This window comes from Eupeodes corollae, chromosome 1 (assembly GCF_945859685.1).
Source record: "Eupeodes corollae chromosome 1, idEupCoro1.1, whole genome shotgun sequence".
Lineage (NCBI taxonomy): Eukaryota > Metazoa > Arthropoda > Insecta > Diptera > Syrphidae > Eupeodes > Eupeodes corollae.
This window is the reverse complement of record NC_079147.1, coordinates 46533887-46552583: the sequence shown is the minus strand read 5'-3', so window position 1 is coordinate 46552583 and position 18697 is coordinate 46533887. Positions and strand designations below refer to the sequence as shown.

General features: G+C 39.5%; 1 long non-coding RNA gene across 2 annotated transcripts in view; it reads right to left on the bottom strand.

The window, feature by feature from the left end:
• Nucleotides 1-2504, bottom strand: part of LOC129943265 (uncharacterized) — a 40805-nt gene extending 38301 nt beyond the window's left edge. For both annotated transcript variants that reach the window (XR_008781196.1, XR_008781195.1), the window contains exon 1: nucleotides 1807-2504. This is a non-coding gene — a long non-coding RNA (uncharacterized LOC129943265). The remainder of the gene's footprint in view (nucleotides 1-1806) is intronic.
• Nucleotides 2505-18697: the final 16193 nt, after the last annotated feature.

Genomic DNA, 18697 nt, shown 5'->3' with positions numbered 1-18697 from the left:
GCTATATGGTGCAGAAGCATGGACTATGACAAAAGCGGATGAAAGCACCTTGGGTCGCTTCGAGAGAAAAGTTCTTCGTGTGATCTACGGTCCCGTATGAATCGAAGGGGAGTGGAGAAGAAGATAGAACTATTAGCTGTACGGGCTGTACGGGCTGTACAGCGACGTAGACTTAGGCAGAAGGGTAAAAGTACAACGACTAAGATGGCTGGGTAACGTAGAGCGAATGCAAACCAATGCCCCGGCCCGGAAGTCTTCGAATCCACACCCACAGGACAGCGCAGTAGAGGAATACCGCGGATCAGGCGGCACGCACAAGTAGAAGGTGACCTCACACAACTTGGAGTGCGAAACTAGAGACATATAGCTAGGGACCGAGGTAGATGGAGAAGTTTGTTGGGTGAGGCCCTAGTTCACACAGGACTGTAGCGCCACCTTAAGTAAGTAAGTAAGTAAGTAAATGAATTAAAATATTTAAAAAAATATATAAAAAACAAACTAGGTGGCGCAACAGCCCGTAGAGAACTAGAGCCTAGTGCGATTGAACTGACCTACAGTTCTTATTCCGATTCCAAACAGCAAATTCGGGAACTAATCATGACAAGAATTTCTCTTGATAATTTTGTAAATTCCCCACAACAGGCGGAACCTGTGAAATCAACTAGAGGTTCCATTTAGCATGACAATTCTACGCTCTATACACAAGTTTTGCCCTTACAGTTTGAAAATCTTATGTGATTCCAGCTTTTCGATAACAAATATTATGAGGCCGAGATCGGCCGAGAATATCGCCGTGGAAGAGTACAGCAGAACCCGAGGCAGTCTATTCCTCGCTGCATCGTGCAGAAGAACTCGGCCTTTCGCAGATTTTGCGTCGGGATCTTTGACTTGGGCTTACAGCCGTAGTCTGTAAAAGTTACCTTTTGGTGTGGAGTTCGGGCCAGCGGCGCGGCGGCGTAATTGGCCCGTACTTTTTTGAAAACGACGTTATTGAAGCTCTCACCGTAAACAACGAGCGCTACATAACGATGGTAACTAATTTCTTATGGTCCAAATTGAACCATATGGACCTATACGACATGTGGTTCCAGCAGCACAGCCGTCGGCTTCGCCACACAACAAACATCACGACATCTACGCATAACATCTACCCGCCCGTATTGAAAATCCTTATATACTTTTTAGTATAGTGAAGTGGCCGAAAATATTAACGGGCCGTTTTCTTCTAGAATTATTATCGGAAAAGATTACCGGAATATCTTACAGAACAATGATCGACAACTTTTTGTTGCCATTATAGAAAGCAAAATCAAAATTTGCGGGCCCAACAAATTCAAATGACTATAGACACTGTAAGGCAAACTATATGGGCCTGCTTCGAGAAATAAGCAAGTCTTATTTTGTCCAGCCTGTATTATTGACACTTAATTTCTTGGGAAAATGTGGTCACTGTTTTTTTTGGTCCAGCACATTAAAAAAGAGCAAAAATTACCTCTTTTTCATTTTTCAGATCAAATGTCAAATTGATTAGAATCATAGGTTATTTATAGTTTAAAAGTTGTACACTAAATCAGACATAGAAAAATTTACACTTATGGGTTTTTCATGCTAACATTTATTAGTCTGTTAGATTAATGTTGCTTATGCGTATCTTTAATCAAATGCAATTCAGTCAAATTCTGTAGGAACAGGGAAAGACTTATAACAAAATTGAGTCATAAAATAACGCTAATAATGACTATTTGTATCACGTTACTGAATTTAAGATAATTGTTAATTCATCAAATCATTTGAAACTTAACTTACCACTTAGACTTTTATCCTTGTCCCTTGTCACTATCACCAACATTTCGACACTTAATTTTTTGAACCAAATTTAGTAAAAAGTTTTTTATTTTGCAATTTGATAACAACATTTTCTAACAACCTTGTGTCTCTCACTTTTCATTCACCGATATTTAAAAAATAAAAAAAAGATCATGTTTATTCGACATTCAAAAACTTCAGTCACACTTAGAACAACCACGTTTTATATCAGCAGCATTTCTCCACATAAATAATGTATCGTTTGATAAGCTGAGATTTTATTTTCTTGTCAGACTTGGTTTTGAAGAAACTGGCGTCAACACACTATTACGAAAAAAAAAATGAAATATATGAAAAAATTGATAACATTATCGCACTTATAGGTCTTAACCCATGTTGTATATTTTTGTGTCGGGCTATTTTCGAATGCGATTGATTGTGAATTTACTTGCGTGAATAATTTTTTAAAAATTGATTTTAATTCAATATATTTTTGGATTCGATATCGTTTTACATAATGATGATGTAAAAACTTGAACTTTTATAACAAGTGCAGTTTTTCCAAGGAAATTTGTGTGGATTTTTCTTTTCAGTTTTTAGTCTATTTTGGAGATGATACACTACTCGTAACTTGATGACTGCTTAGAGTTAACTGAACGACATTACTTCTAGAACTGACCGTTAGAACGGATCCTCACTTCCATGTCATTTTATTTTCTTAAAATTGATACACTACATACTTGTACCGTACCGTACATCCCCCATTTTTACTGTTTGCTGCTGACTTCTGGGCATTAAGTACGAATACAATCACATCAATCTCGTGTGTGAACCTCGCTGAATGACGATATCATCCCCTCTCCAGAAATTTGAATGAACAACCCACTGGAGCACTTCTGTGTGTGTGAGTGTGTGTTATATACCTCTGATCGTTTGGGTGTAGCCTGTAGCCTGTAGATCTGTTTCTTAATTAACAACTTTCGAAAAAATTACACTATAATGAACCGCTATAAAAACGGTGCCCTCTCTCTTTCGGGTCGGCTTGCGGCTGCTGCGGCTACGGCTATACGGCTATATGGCTTTGCAAAACACACTCAGCTTCTTAATTGTGTACCATGCAGTGTGTTGTCGTACATGCACCGTTATCAGTGTCGTTGTGGACATCTTGTCACTTTATTGTTTCTTTCTTTCTCGTTAAATAAATAAATAGATGGTGGTCATCGCACGGGATTTAAAAAATCTCATTTTATTTAATTTTTCTATATCTACAAATGCAACAACTTACAATGAACAATAATGTAATTTTTGAAATATAAATCTACGCTAGAGTAACGACCTTTTTGACATTGTTCGGAATGAGGTTTGATCTTGCAGTGCAAAATATAGACCCTTATCTTTAAAGGCAGGCAGTCAACAAGGGACACACAGCTGACCGGATCGTACGTCATTGCGGGATTTGAAGTGAAGTGAATGATGCGACACGACAATCAGGGAAGGCAATGAGTCTTATTTATTGTTCTTATTATGATGGCTACTTATGGGCGACATGAATGATAATATAATTTTTATGAATGACCCTTACGATCGCGTTTTGTAAATGAAGAATTATTGATTTGGACATTTTTTCTTTTTTCTTGGTGGGTTTGTCACTTTGACTTTCTGTGGTCCCGCACAATTTGGTAGGCGATGCTATGATTTGATTATTGTACCGTTTCTATGAGTGTGATGATGGTTATCTGATAATAATTGATTAGAAATAAAATATAACTATAGAAGTGTGTAAATTGTTTTTGAAAGGAAAAGGTCATATTTTACATAGGTAATTGGACGATATTTACTTGAGATGTTCCGTTTCTATAATCTAATATAAACTTATATTAATTGGTCCGATGTGTCGGTTTGAAAATGTTGACAATTCTCTTCAACTTCGATTTCCACAGAGTCTAGATTTTAGAGAGGTCTTTGATTGATTTTGTTAATATGTTTTTACGTTTGGGATATAGATTTCAAAGTGATTGCTTTTAGATAGTAACTTTAAAATATACAGAAAGAAACCAAACGTTTTTTTTAACATTTAAAATAAGAACTTTAAAACATACTTAACTAAAAAAAAAACGTATTTCATTTAAAAACAGCAAAATATGGTTGGAAAAAAGAAAATCAATTCAAAAAAATTCAATAGTATTAACAAAAATAAAACAACACATTTTATCTGGTAAATAAATTAATTCTTGACAACTTACTTGTTGAAGTTCCTTAAAGGAAAGTGTGGGTCACAACGGTTCTATTTTTTTTAACTCATTTCGATCAAATTTGATTTTATCTTCGGATAGAGTTTGCAAACTAAATAATCGGTGTTATGAAGACAATAATTCAAATTTATTGAGAATGTAATAGAACAAAAAATAACTCAAAGCAAAAAGGGGTTTCTAGAAGGTATATAACTTTAAGTTTGCAACACTAGCTGTCAAATGATTAATTTGGTTTGAAATTTAAAAATGATTAGGCTGTCCCTTAGCAAAGCTTTTAATTTGTGCAAACTTATTTTGAAAATAGTTTGTTTTTATATAATTCTCATAGGAAGTTATGGTAATGGGTTCGATTTATCGCAATGTAAATTTTGACATTCTCGACGTTTGAAGGTCAATATAATCTAAATAAAAGGTATAAACTGGCAAAGAAATATTTTTCGACTCTAGGATTAAAAGAACAAAGAGAGATATTGACTTCAAATTATATATCTCACACAAAATATTGTTATAAATATAAAATTCACATTTACTTACTTTCTTACTTAAGGTGGCGCTACAGTCCTGTGTGAACTAGGGCCTCACCCAACAAACTTCTCCATCTAGCTCGGTCCCTACCTAGATGTCTCCAGTTTCGCGATCCAAGTTGGGTGAGGTCACCTTCAACTTGTGCCCGCCACCTGATCCGCGGTCTTCTTCTACTACGCTGTCCTGTGGGTGTGGATTCGAAGACTTTCCGGGCCGGAGCATTGGTTTCCATGCGCTCTACGTGACCCAGCCATCTTAGTCGTTCGACTTTTACTCTTCTGGCCAAGTCTACGTCGCTGTACAGCCCGTACAGTTCGTCGTTCCATCTTCTCCTCCACTCCCCTTCGATGCATACGGGACCGTAGATCACACGAAGAACTTTTCTCTCGAAGCGACTCAAAGTGCTTTCATCCGCTTTTGTCATGGTCCATGCTTCTGCACCATATAGCAGGACGGGGATGATAAGGGTCTTAACAAGTAACACTTTGGTCCCTCGAGAGAGGACTTTACCACTCAATTGCTTTCTTAGTCCAAAGAAACAGAGTTTAGCAAGAGTTATTCTGCGTTTGATCTCAGCGCTGGTGTTGTTTTCTGCGTTTACAGCGGAGCCTAGGTAGACAAAGTCCTTGACTACCTCAAAATTACGTCTGTCAATGGTAAAGTTTTGACCAAGACGCCGGTGTTGTATGTCCTTTCTTGAAGACAGCATGTACTTTGTTTTGCCCTCACTAACCGTTAAACCCATTTTTGCCGCCTCTGCCTCAATACTCACAAAAGCCCCATTGACATCACGCTGATTTCTTCCGATTTTATCAATGTCATCAGCATATGCCAGTAATTGGACAGACTTTTGAAAGATAATGCCTCTAGTGTTGACGTGTGAGCTCTGCACTATTCTCTCAAGCACGATGTTAAAAAAATCACATGACAGCGCATCACCTTGTCTAAAACCTTTTTTGACATCGAAGGGTTCTGTTAAGTTATTTTCAACATTTATGGAGCAGAGTGATATCTCCATGGCCATCCAGCACAAACGGACGAGTTTGGCAGGGATGCCAAAACTAGAAATTGCTCTATTCAGCTCGTCCCTGTAGATGCTGTCATATGCGGCCTTGAAATCAATGAAAATATGGTGTGTGTCAATTAGGTAGTCTTGGGTTTTGTACAGGATTTGCCGTAATGTGAATATTTGATCGACTGAGGACTTTCCAGGTCTATAACGACACTAATAATAACCTATCAGGCTGTTGACGATGGGCTTTACGTTCACACATTACGGCAAAGAAGATTTTGTAGGCGATGTTATGTAGACTGATTCCTCTATAGTTGGTGCAGTTTAGAGGGTCTTCCTTTTTCAGGATCGGGCAAACAATACAATCCATCCATCGGGAATGCTTTCTTCCGACCATATCTTGCAGATAAGTTGGTGCATCCTTCTAACCAACTTATCTTCAGCTGCTTAAAACAGCTCATCATTCAAGCCATCTGCTCCAGCGGCTTTATTAGACTTCAGCTTAGATATGGCAATCTTTACTTCGTCTAAGTCGGGAGGACGGGATTGTTGGCTTTAGTCGTCTATGTTGAATAGATCATCCTGCCTGACAGCGGAATTTAGTTCGTCGACGCCGTTAAACAGTCTGCAGAAGTGGTCCTTTCATATCCTCAGCATTGTCTTCGGTTCCACTATGATGTTTCCACTTTCGTCTTTGCAGCCTTCGGTTCTAGGTTTATGTACCTGTGTATTTCGTTTCACCTGTTAATAAAACTTTCGAACCTCATTCCTGCTTTTATACCTCTCAACATCCTCGACCGCACGCTTCTCATGCCCTCTCTTTTCCTTCTGAGAAGTCGGCGTTCCTCTCGCCTCTTCTGCTCATAGAGCTCAGGAGCAGCTCTCGTACTTTATGCAGCGCCGCTTTGCGTGCCTGTTGTTTGGCTGCATTTGCCTGCCGACATTCCACATCAAACCAGGGGTTCCTTGTTGGTGGTTCTTTGAAACCCAGCACATCAGAGGCGGTTTCTCTGATTGCATCTTGGCCATGTTGCCACTGGTTTTCGATACATTGTGTTGGCGGCAGAGAAATTCGAGAGAGGTTACTTGTAACTTGGTCGGAAAACGATTTGGTGATCTCTGGCGATTGTAGCCGTTCGAAATTGTTTCTTCTCCCAGCACCTTCTTTTTTTGCCTTGGGTCTGGAAATCCGAAGTGCTATCAGGGCTACAACGAGGTAGTGGTCCGATTCGATGTTAGCCCCTCGGGAAGTTCGGACATCCATGATGCTGGAAGCGTGTCTGGCGTCGATCGCAATATGGTCAATCTGGTTAAAGGTAGATTGATCTGGAGAAGTCCAAGTTCCTTTGTGGATGTTGAGGTGTGGAAAACGCGTGCTGGCTACCATGACGTTTCGCCCCGCAGCAAAATCTATGAGCCCGAATCCATTGTCGGAAGTTTTGTCAAGCAGGCTGTTCTTCCCGATTATTCCACCAAAGATGTCTTCCCTTCCTAGCTTGGCATTAAAATCGCCCAGGACTATTTTAATATCGTAGCTAGGGCACTGCTCATATGTTTTGTCTAAGAGCTTGAAGAACATATCTTTGGTGTTGTCGTCTTTCTCTTCTGTGGGGGCGTGCGAGCGTATCAGGCTAATGTTGCCGAATTTAGCCTTGATGCGTATGGTCATGAGGCGCTCATTGATGCACCTATAGCTCAAGACTTTTTGCCTAAGTCTGGTTCCGATGACGAATCCGCATCCAAATAAGCGCTGTTGGTTTTCGTGGTGGCAGTCACCATAGTAAATATCGCAGTTTTTCATCCTCTTTTTGCCCGGCCCATCCCATCGTATTTCCTGGCTGGCGGTGATATCTGCTTTATATCGTTCTAGGGCCTCCGCTAATTCTTCGGCCGCACGTGGTCTGTTAAGGGACCTAACATTCTACGTGCATATCCCAAGTTCGTTGTCCTTTATTCGTTTGCGTTGGTTGTCAGGCCAGGAAGTCACCCCGACGCAAAACCTACAACCTGGAGGGCCAGATCCTAAGTATAACTCCAAGGATGGGGATCCGGATAAAAATTCACATTTAAGTTATTTTAATCAGTCCGCTTGACATAATAATGTAGCAGGACTCTAAAAAAACGAGTTTGTTGGTTAACCCTAAAACTAGCTGAAAAATCCTTGATGGAAAAGTTCTCTAATAAAACTTCTAGTGCTGACCCGTGGATTGAGGAATTCTAGAAGAAACGTGAAAGGTTTGAGATTTTACAAGATGAGAAGAAGATGGAACCTTTAAAACACTAACTTGAAAAGCAATGTCTGCACTGGTATGGCACTGTTAGCTCAACTTGGCATCTTTGGAAAAAAAGCTCTTTGTGAAACATATTGGAATAAAGGGTGGTGTCAAGTCAAATATGCCTTTGCATTTAAATTTCAAGTTGGTTTAATGCTTAAGTATGCAACAAAAAAAAGAAAGACTATTACTAGAAGTAAACAATGATGAACCTGATTGCAATGGGCCTGCCAGAATAATCCACAAAATTAAATTCCCTCAGAAAAATCTTAGACAGTTCCTATTAAAAATAAATTTTTACCATAAATATGGAAGCTGACTCTTTAAGAAGAAATCCAATTTTAGAACCCGATGAAAACGAAAATGAACAAGTAAAAGTAGTAAATCTAATCAAATTGGAAGACATATTAAAAGACGAAGAAAATAATGAACACATACAAAACAAAAAAAAAAACAATCTAGAATCTTAATTGTGCCCATAGACACAATAGGGGACTTTGAAGGATCTAGAATAACAAAAAAATACCTTCACCTGTTAACCGACAATTTTACGAGAAAAGCTTACATTCTGACATCGAAAACGCAAAGAACAAACGATTTCATTAAGCTCGTTGGAAACATACAACAAAAAAAACGCAATCGGTCTAGTCTTGACAGATCAATATCGAGGGATAAATTCTAAGAAATTCAAAAAGTTTTTTGCACGGTCACAATATACACATTTTTGTCACAGCTGTACATGGTCCTTTCTCTAATGGATTGAATGAAAGGTTAAAGCAAAATCAACGAAAAAGATACGAAAAAGTTAACTTGGACAACAGCAGTACAGATGTGCACACAAAAATACAATGAAACTGAACATTCTGTGAATGGATTTGCACCTTCGTACCTGATGGATGGTTCAGATTTTACAATATTGCCAAATGAACTAAGGAAAACAAACTCCGAGCAGGATTGGAAACGAGACAAAAAGTTAGCCCTAGAGAATACTATAAAGTCTCACAATTACAACAAACGGATTAATGATAAAAACCGAATACTCTTTGACTTCAATATAAGTGACATGGTATTTTTTGAAAATGGTAACAAATTGAATAGAAAAAAGCTTAAAGAATTAAAAATCGGACCATGTAAAATTATCGAAAAGATGTCAAACTCCATTCACAGAATAAGCACTGGCCATAGGAAATCAGTATCCAATCTTTTCCATATGTCAAAGTTGATTCCAGCTTCTTCAATGAATAGAAAGGATGTAAAAAAAATTTAAATCTGGCAGATAATTTGTCCTCCGGAAGGGGGGATGTAAAGAAAATGGACTTTCTTTAATTTAATTAATCACCCTGTGAGTCTGCTAAACGTCAAGATGATGGATCACACTTCAAAATATTAAGCTGATAACATGTGCAATAAGATTGTCAAAATAAGAATTGCTGTCAAGCTAACAATTGCTAAAACTAAAATTTATTAACTTTAAATGTCGTTTTTTAATTACTGATATTTGTTATAAATTATTGTCATCTCACTTAATCAAGACATAACTTTTATATGTTCTGAAAAAAAACAGGACCCTCTTAATTGAACCAACCATAGAGGCATCAGTTTACTTAACATCACATACAAAATCTTATCTGCCGGAATATGTGAACATATAAAGCCCATCGTTAACAACCTGCTAGCTCCTTATCAGCGTGGTTTTTGACCATCCACAGTTGATCAAATATTCACTTTACGGCAGATTCATCGAAAAAACCCAAGAACAAAATCGACACCCACCATCTTTTCATCGATTTCAAAGCCGCATTTGATAGCATCTACAAGAATGAGCTGTTAAGAGGCACGCATAGTTTTGACATCTCTGCCAAACTCGTGAGTTTGTGCAGGATGACAATTCAGAAATCGCCCTGCTCCATAGACGCTTCGGTCGAAACGTCACCGTCGGCAGACGTAACTTTGAGGTAGTTAAGGAATTCGTCTAACTATAGGCTCCGCTATGAATGCAGAAAACAATAACAGCGCTGAGATCAATCGAATAATAACACTTGCTAACCGCTGTTTCTTTAGGCTAAGAAAGCAATTGAGTAGCAAAGCCTCCTCTTGAGGGACCACAGCGTCGCTATATAAGACCCTCATTATCCCCGTCCTACTATATGGAGCAGTAGCATGGACTATGTTAAAATCGGATAGGTTGTTTCGAGAGAAAAGTTCTTCGCGTGATCTACGTCCCGTATATGCATAGGGGTGGGGTTGAGGAGAAGATTTAACGACGAGCTATGCGTAGACTTATCCAGAAGGCTAGAGGACCAACGACTAACAGCGCAGTAGAGGACTACCGCGCATCAGTTGCCGCTCACAAGTGAAAAGTAACCTCACCCAACTACACTATTGTCAAATTTAAAACACGTTCCAAAATTAAGGCACCTCTATCGATTTTTCTAAATTATTTTTTCGCGCACCCCAATTCCAAAGAGTGTTGAAAATATCTTAGGTAAGTTTGAATCCCTTTAGTGTGTACAGGCACTGCAAAGTGCACACTGCACACATAATAACACCGAAAAACTCTTACGAAAAACTTAACTTGTAAACTATTAAGGGAAAAACTTGTGCGATACAAGAACAAACTTTTAATCTTGACTTTTGCATTTTATCAAAAATATTATTTTCTCTCTTCCAAAAACATAAAAACTTATGTACATGAGGGTAAGTATAAGCGAAATTTGTATGATGAAAAAGCTTGAATAATTATTAGACTTTAAAAATCCTATACAATACACCAACCTGTTTAGCGGAGGAATAAAATAAACAAATTTTGTTTTCCACAGATTAATACTGACAGCAGTATTTATTAGTAATCAAATGATCACATACTCGGTGGATGGAACAAAAGGTCACGAAACCATATGTCAATATCATATTACCTAACACAACACACATATCTAACCTATGTACATACTTTTCGTAAAAACATCTCTTTTTTCGTATCCAGTCAAAAGTTTTTGAAAAACCATTATTTCCTGCCTACACTCTCAAAAAACAACATTTATTCAAAACTTTTTTAGCCAAAAGTCATGCATTTCAATCTGTCAAACCATATGCGCCATTGCCATCCCAAGCCAAAGTCAAGTCCCAACATCAACAAAATATGAAAATGTCCCATTTTGTGTGCTTTAATGTCATTATAAAGTCATTTTTGAAAGGGCTGGTATTGGAGGAGTTGGTGCGCTGGCTGCTACTGGCTGCTGCTGTTGCTGTGATGTACTTTTATCAGGCGTGTTAAGTGTGCGAGAAATTTTAAAGTATCCTTTTTCTTTATGGGAACCAAAAAAAAACACTCCCTACTCCCTCCAAACACCCGCCAGCCGTCACACAACCACTTCCACATCCCCATCCACACCCAATTTATAGATATTCATATGCAAAGCAAAAAGGACTTAAAATTCCATGTGAAACTTTTCAAACCGCGCCACCATTCTCCATCAGTGAAAAACAACGACGACGATATACCCACATTCATCCTTAGCATATGCTATGCATATCATTATGTTCCATCTGGAGCTTTATAATCTCAATGACTTAATTCTTAAAAGTCGTCACAAAATGAATCACAGGCGAGACGTTGACACTTCATAGACAAAAGGATATACGAGTATAGAGCAGCATTGTACGGTACGTGTTCGTGTTAATGTTCGTATTCGTGTTTGTTCTGTTAGATACTTCTTGGCTTTATCTACATACGTAGAATATTTCGTCTTTTTTGGCAAGATAAAGGACTAAAATGATTAAATAAAACTTATGTCTTATAATATAGCAATCATGTCTTGAATACTTCATTTCACGGTGTTATCATGCTTGGTTAAAAGTTCAAGGTAAAATCAACACACAAGGACCTGCTTGAGCGAAAGGAACAAAGGAACGAATAAAGGAATAATAATTTTGAATTTGAATATTTGAATGTCATATCTATTTCATAAGACTTGTGTGCCAAATTGCCTTTGCTAAATGATGGTTTTGATCTTGTTTCTTGTATAAAGAGAAGCATCTTTTTGGCATTGCTCCTTATAACATTTTATTTAATGTTTGTGGATAAGATGGCATTAAAAAGGAATGTAACCATAGAATAAAATAAGAGAAGTTAGCATTAAAGCATCAAGGATAATAGCAGTTTTAGAATCTACGTACATCAACATTTCATTTCACTATTCATTAAATTTGTTTGTATTTTATTTTAAAACTTAAGTGACTCTTGAGATCTTGAATAGGTCATTTTTGACCAAATATTTTCTCAATGAAAGGTTGAAGGTTAAAACTATATTGCAGGCTTTACAGCAGAACAAAATGTTTAAAATAAAGAATGAAGCTTTTCGATGAATAACTAAGACCAGTCGTTTAAAAGACTACATGTCTATTATTATTACAATATAATAAGATCTCAATCCACTCCTACTCTCACCTCCCCGTGGTGAACATCGGGTGCCTAGTACCCTAACTGGAGATTGGGTTCCAACCCCAGTGAAAAGTTGTTGCGGACAGCAAACGAGAGAGGTGGGGAGAGGTGTTTCCACTAAGGCACCTCTCCTTATCCAGACGCCAGCAGAGGAATTCCAGAGATGGAATCAACGGTGGCATCTACAGTTCCAATAAGGTTAAAATACTTAGTGAACATCTTATAGGGCTTCTTCGACTTATTCAGAGCCCAGGCCTATAAGGAGTGGTTTTATCCAGCTCCCAATCCTTGGAGTTATACTTAGGATCTGGCCCTCCAGGTTGGAGGTTGTGCGTAGGGGTGACTTCCTGGCCACGTAAAAGCTTTCATAGTTGCGAAGCACCAACAAGCCTCGGATACCGACGGATTTACTGTTGATAACCATCGCAAACGAATTAAGGACAACGAACTTAAGATATGCACGTGGAATGTTAGGTCCCTTAACAGACCACGTGCGGCCGAAGAATCAGCGGAGGCCCTAGACCTCTATAAAGCAGATATCACCGCCATCCAGGAAATACGATGGGATAGGCCGGGCAAAAAGAGGATGAAAAACTGCCATATTTAGTATGGTGACTGCTACCACGAAACCCAACAGCGCTTATTTGGATGCGGCTTCGTCATCGGAGCCAGACTTAGGCAAGAAGTCTTGAGCTATAGGTGCATCAATGAGCGCCGCATGACCTGATGATATGCGCGTACGCCCCACAGAAGAGAAAGACGACAACACCAAAGATATGTTCTTCGAGCTCTTAGACAAAACATATGAGCAGTGCCCTAGCAACGATATATAATAGTCCTGGGCGATTTTAATGCCAAGCTAGGAATAATCGGGAAGAACAGCCTGCACGACAACACTTCCGACAATGGATTCAGGCTCTTAGATTTTGCTGCGGGGCGAAACGTCATGGTAGCCAGCACGCGTTTTCCACACCTCAACATCCACAAAGGAACTTGGACTTCTCCAGATCAATCTAACGTCAACCAGATTGACCATATTGCGATCGACGCCAGACACGCTTCCAGCATTATGGATGTACGAACTTTCCGAGGAGCTAATATCGACTCGGACCACTACCTCGTTGTAGCTAAGGTAGCACTTCGGATTTCCAGACCCAAGGCAAAACAGGGAGGTGCTGGGAGAAGATACAACGTCGAACGGCTACAATCGCAAGAGATCGCCAAATCCTTTTCCGACCGAGTTACAAGTAACCTCTCTCGAAGTTCTCTGCCGCCAACACAATGCATCGAAAACCAGTGGCAACATTGCTAAGATGAAATCAGAGAAGTCGTCTCTGATGTGCTGGGTTTCAAACAGCCACCAACAATGAACCCCTGGTTTGATGAGGAATGTCGGCAGGCAAATGCAGCCAAACAACAGGCTTGCAAAGTGCCACTGCATAAAAGGACGAGAACTGCTCATGAGCTCTATGAGCAGAAGAGGCGAGAGGAACACCGACTTCTCAGAAGGAAAAAGAGAGAGTATGAGAGTGGTCGAAGATGTTGAGAGGTTTAAAAGCAGGATTGAAGTTCAAAAGTTTTATGAACAGGTAAAACGAATTTCACAGGTACATAAACCAAGAACCGAAGGCTGCAAGGACGAAATGAAAAGATCATAGTGGAACCGTAGTCAATGCTTGGGATATGGAAGGACCACTTCTGCAGACTGTATAACGGCGACGACGAACTGAATTCCGCTGTCAGGTAGGATGATCCATTCAACATAGACGAAGAAAGCCAACAATCCCGTCCTCCCGACTTAGACGAAGTAAAGATTGCCATATCTAAGCTGAAGTCTAATAAAGCCGCTGGAGCAGATGGCTTGAATGCCGAGCTCTTTAAAGCAGCTGGAGATAAGTTGGTTAGGAGCATGCACAAACTTATCTGTAAGATATGGTCGGAAGAAAGCATGCCCGATGAATGGAACCTCAGTATTGTTTGCCCGATCCTGAAAAGAGGAGACCCTCTTAACGGCACCAACTATAGAGGAATAAGTCTACTTAACATCGCCTATAAAATCTTCTCTGCCGTAATATGTGAACGTCTAAAGCCCATCGTCATCAACCTGATAGGTCCTTATTAGTTTTGGGATTGTTGGCTTACGTGGTCTATGTTAAATAGGTCATCCTGACTGACAGCGGAATTCGGTTCGTCGTCGTCGTTATACAGTTTGCAGATGTGCTCCTTCCATATCGTCTCAGCATTGACTGCGGTTCCACTATAATGTTTCCACTTTCGTCCTTGCAGTCTTCGAATCGACGTTGATGCACCAGTTAATTTCGAACATCATTTTTTTTTTAACCTCTCAATATCTTCGACTGCGCGCTTCTTATGCTCTCTTTTTTTACTCCTGAGAAGTTGGCAATGTTGCTACTGGTCTGAAAACTCAAAGTGATACCTTGGCCAAAAAGGTTTGCTTTGATGTTGGACTAGTTTCCAGCGTTGATGCCAATATAATCAATCTGGTTGACGGTAGATTGATCAGAAGAACTTCAAGATCCTTTGTCTATGATGAGGTTTGGAAAACGCGTATTGGCGACCATGACGTTTCACCAATCAGTAAAATCTATGAGCCTGAATCGGTTGTCGGAAGTGCTGTCGTGCAATCTATTTTTCCCGATTATTCCACCAAAAATGTCTTCCCTTCCTAGCTTGGCATTAAATTCGCCCAGGACAATTTTAATATCGCAGCTGGAATACTGCTCATATATTTTGTCCGAGAGCTCTAAGAACATTTAATTGGCGTTGTCATCTTTCTCTTCTGTGGGGACGTGCACGCATTTTAGGCTAATTTTGCTAAAGTTAGCCTTAATGAGGATGGTCATAAGGGGTTCGTTAATGCATCTGTAGGTTAAGACTTGTTACCTCAGTCTGGCACTAATAACAAATCCGCATCCAAATAAGCGTTGTTGGTTTTCTCGGTAGCAGTAACCATGGCAAATATCACAGTTTTTCCTCTGTTTTTCCGGCCTATCTCATCGTATTTTTTTAGTATAGCGTTGATGTCTGATTTATAGCATTTTAGAGCCACCGCTAAATCTTTGGCTGCACATGGACTATTAAAGGACCTTACATTCGACCTTCATGTGCGAAGTTCGTTGTCCTTAATTTGTTTGCCTGTGTTATCAACAGTAAATAAGTCGGTATCCGAAGCTAGTTGGTGCTACGCAACTAAGGTTTCCCTATGCAGTCAGTAAATCACCCTGATGCACTACCTTAAAGCTGAAGGACTAGGTCCTAGATTAAGCTCCAAGATCAAGAGCCCGTATAACCGCTCCTTCCAGGCCTGCGCTCCAAAAATGTCGTAGAAGCCCTATAAGCTGTTCACTAAGTATATCAACCTCACTGGAATTGTAGACGCCACCTTTGATTCCATCTCAGGAATTTCTCCGCTGCCATCTGGATAAGGAGAGGTGCTTTAGTGGAAACACCTATCTACTCTTTCGTTTACTAACCCTAACAATTTTCCTCTTGGCTTCGAACCCAATCTCTAGTTAAAGTACTACCCACCCAATGTTTACCGATGTGAGGTGAGAAAAGGAGTTGATAGAAAGAGATGGTTTTTGAGAAAACCTGTGGACGCTATTGTCCTCTTGAATGCACATGTCTACCATTTGAACATCAAAAAAGCATTACAAAAACTTTTTTCTTAAGTGCTCCCTAGAGCTCCAAGGTAAGTGAAGACTTAAAACTAATAAGAAATTTTTCAACAATAGATTACTAAGGTATCGATATTATTTAATGAAAATATTGAAGATAGGGCCTCAAGGTTAGGTTAAGTTAGGTTATAGTGGAAACGGAAATACTTAGGCCAGTTTAATAGCCCTTTGTGATACCACATGAATCTTGAGGCTTCCTCCTAAGGTCAATGGAACCAGTTTGAGTCCCTTACGAAACGTGAGAGGCTGATTGTACCGATATGATTAAAATCAATTAGATCGTTAAAGAAGAATTCTTCAAGGCAATTCTTGCGTTTTCGAACTAGAGCAGGGCATGTGCAGAGAAGATGAAGAACCGTTTCTTCCTCTTCCTCGTCCATATAGCTTCTGCAAAAGTCATTTGAGAATATGCCTAGTCTCGTGGGGTGCTTCTATATTACACAGTGTCCGGTTATGACACCTATTATCGAGCTTATATGCGATCTGCTTAGAGAGAGCAAGCACCTTGAACGTTTTATATCCAGTATTGGCCAGATGTTTTTTGTGACTTGACACGTGGTGATGTTGTTCCACCTGGTGCCTGCCCTCCTCACAGCGTCTTGCATTAGCAGCAGTTACAAGTAGCGATTGGTATTCCAGTACTTGCCAAACGTGGTAGCATGGACTGTACTGTACAGTTCGTGGCGAGATCATCTGCCTTACAGTTACCTGGAATGCCTCTATGGCCCGGCACCCAGCAAAGGTGAATATTAAACTGTTGCGCCATCTCCATTAGAGATGATCGACAGTTATGGACTGTTAAAGAGTTTGTAGAGACAGAGTCCAGAAATTTGCTATTTGTTTGCTAAATATGTCAAGAGGTGTAAGGTGAAGCAAGGTGTCCAGTGCCGCAGACGGGGTCGTGCGAAGCGATGCGCTTATACATAGGCAGGCTAAACGTTGGACTTTATTTAACTTATCCCTGTTTATACCTTTCTCTAAAGCAGTCCACCATACTGCCACACCGTACGTTAAAATCGGTCTGATTTACGATGTGTATAGCCATTGCTTGATTCTGGGTTGTAAACCCCATTTATTACCAATAGCTTTTTTGCAAGCAAAGAGAGCTACAATAACTTTTTTGACTCTTTCCTGTACGTTGCGTTTCCAATTTAGATTTTTGTCTAAGACAAGACCCAAGTATTTAGTCTCGTCTAAGAATTTTAATTGGATTCCTTTGATAAAGGGAGGATTGACAAATGGAATTTTGTATCTCCTCGAAAATAAGACCAGATCGGTTTTGTGTGGGTTAACAAACAGTCCACACCGATCAGCCCAAAGTATTAGTCTATCCAAGGCATTTCATAAGAGTTCTTTTAGGATATTAAGATGCTTTCCTGCAACTGCTATAGCAAGGTCGTCCGCATAGGCTTTCACTCTGAAACCTTCCTCATCCAGACTAGTTAAGATTTCTTTCACCACTAGGTTCCAGAGTAAAGGGGATAGAACACCACCTTGCGGTGTCCCTCTAATAACGAATCGTCTACTAGAAGAGTTGCCCAGTTTTCAGTTAATTATTCTTCTGCTAGTAAGCATTAAATGAATTAACTCCCGAAGCGAATTCCTAACTAACATTTAGAGATGTTAGTGCAGATGTGATTGCAGATGTGTCCACGTTGTTTAAAGCACCTTCGATGTCAAGGAAAGCAACCATAGTGAACTCTTTATTATGGAGGAAATATTCGATGGTGCGTACTAAAGTGTGTAACGCTGTTTCCAGCGATTAACCTTTACAGTAAGCATGTTGAGACGAAGACAGAAGTCTTGTATCGATACGTGCCCTTAAATGGATATCAATCAATCTTTCCAAGATCTTAAGAAGGAATGATGATAGATTTATAGGTCGTAGATCTTTAGGATTGACTTGGGAGCATTTACCTGCTTTGGGTATAAAAACAACTTTAACTTCTCTCCATGCCGAGGAACATGGACCAGGTAAAGACAGCTGGTAAAAATTGCCTCAAGGATTGTTGCAATTTAAATGGTTTGAAGCTGTTGAGAGTTAATGGTAGCTTATCCTTTGTGATCAGACCTTGTGGATATGTTGTATTTGAACTTGAACGTATATAACAAGATCAGCGATTCATGACTTGAATTTGTCCAGGAGCCGTCTGTATTTTTCAAGCAGCTTGGCATAGCTGGATTAGTTGAAAGACCGTAACCAAGAGGCTTCAGAAGTTTCTTCTATCGTGCCATAGAAGGATCGCCAAGAAGATCGCTTGGATTTCCTTAGTGCCTTCTTGTAGATTCTAAGGGATTCTTTGTAAGAGTCCCAGTGAGAGGCTAGTCTTTCGGCTTTGGCCCGGTTGAAAAGTTTCCTGCATTCTTTCCTGAGCGAGTCAAGCTCTGAGGCGCAACCATTGTGGTTTCCTCTTTCCTCTTATGTGTATAAGTGGACAAGCAATTTCTATGGCCTCTAGATTCATAAATTTATTATGAATTTTATTGAAAAACAAACTATTCCACGAATTTATATAGCTTCAAAAAGGCTAACAAAATTATGAGATTGGTGCTCTCAACCTGACGTGATAGATTTATTTCGAAAACGGATGCGAACTAAGGCAATATAAACCTTAGGAAAAGTATAATTTAATTAATAATGGCAGTCACCACGCCTTACTTCTTTAAGTGTGAAATTTTAAATTGGATTC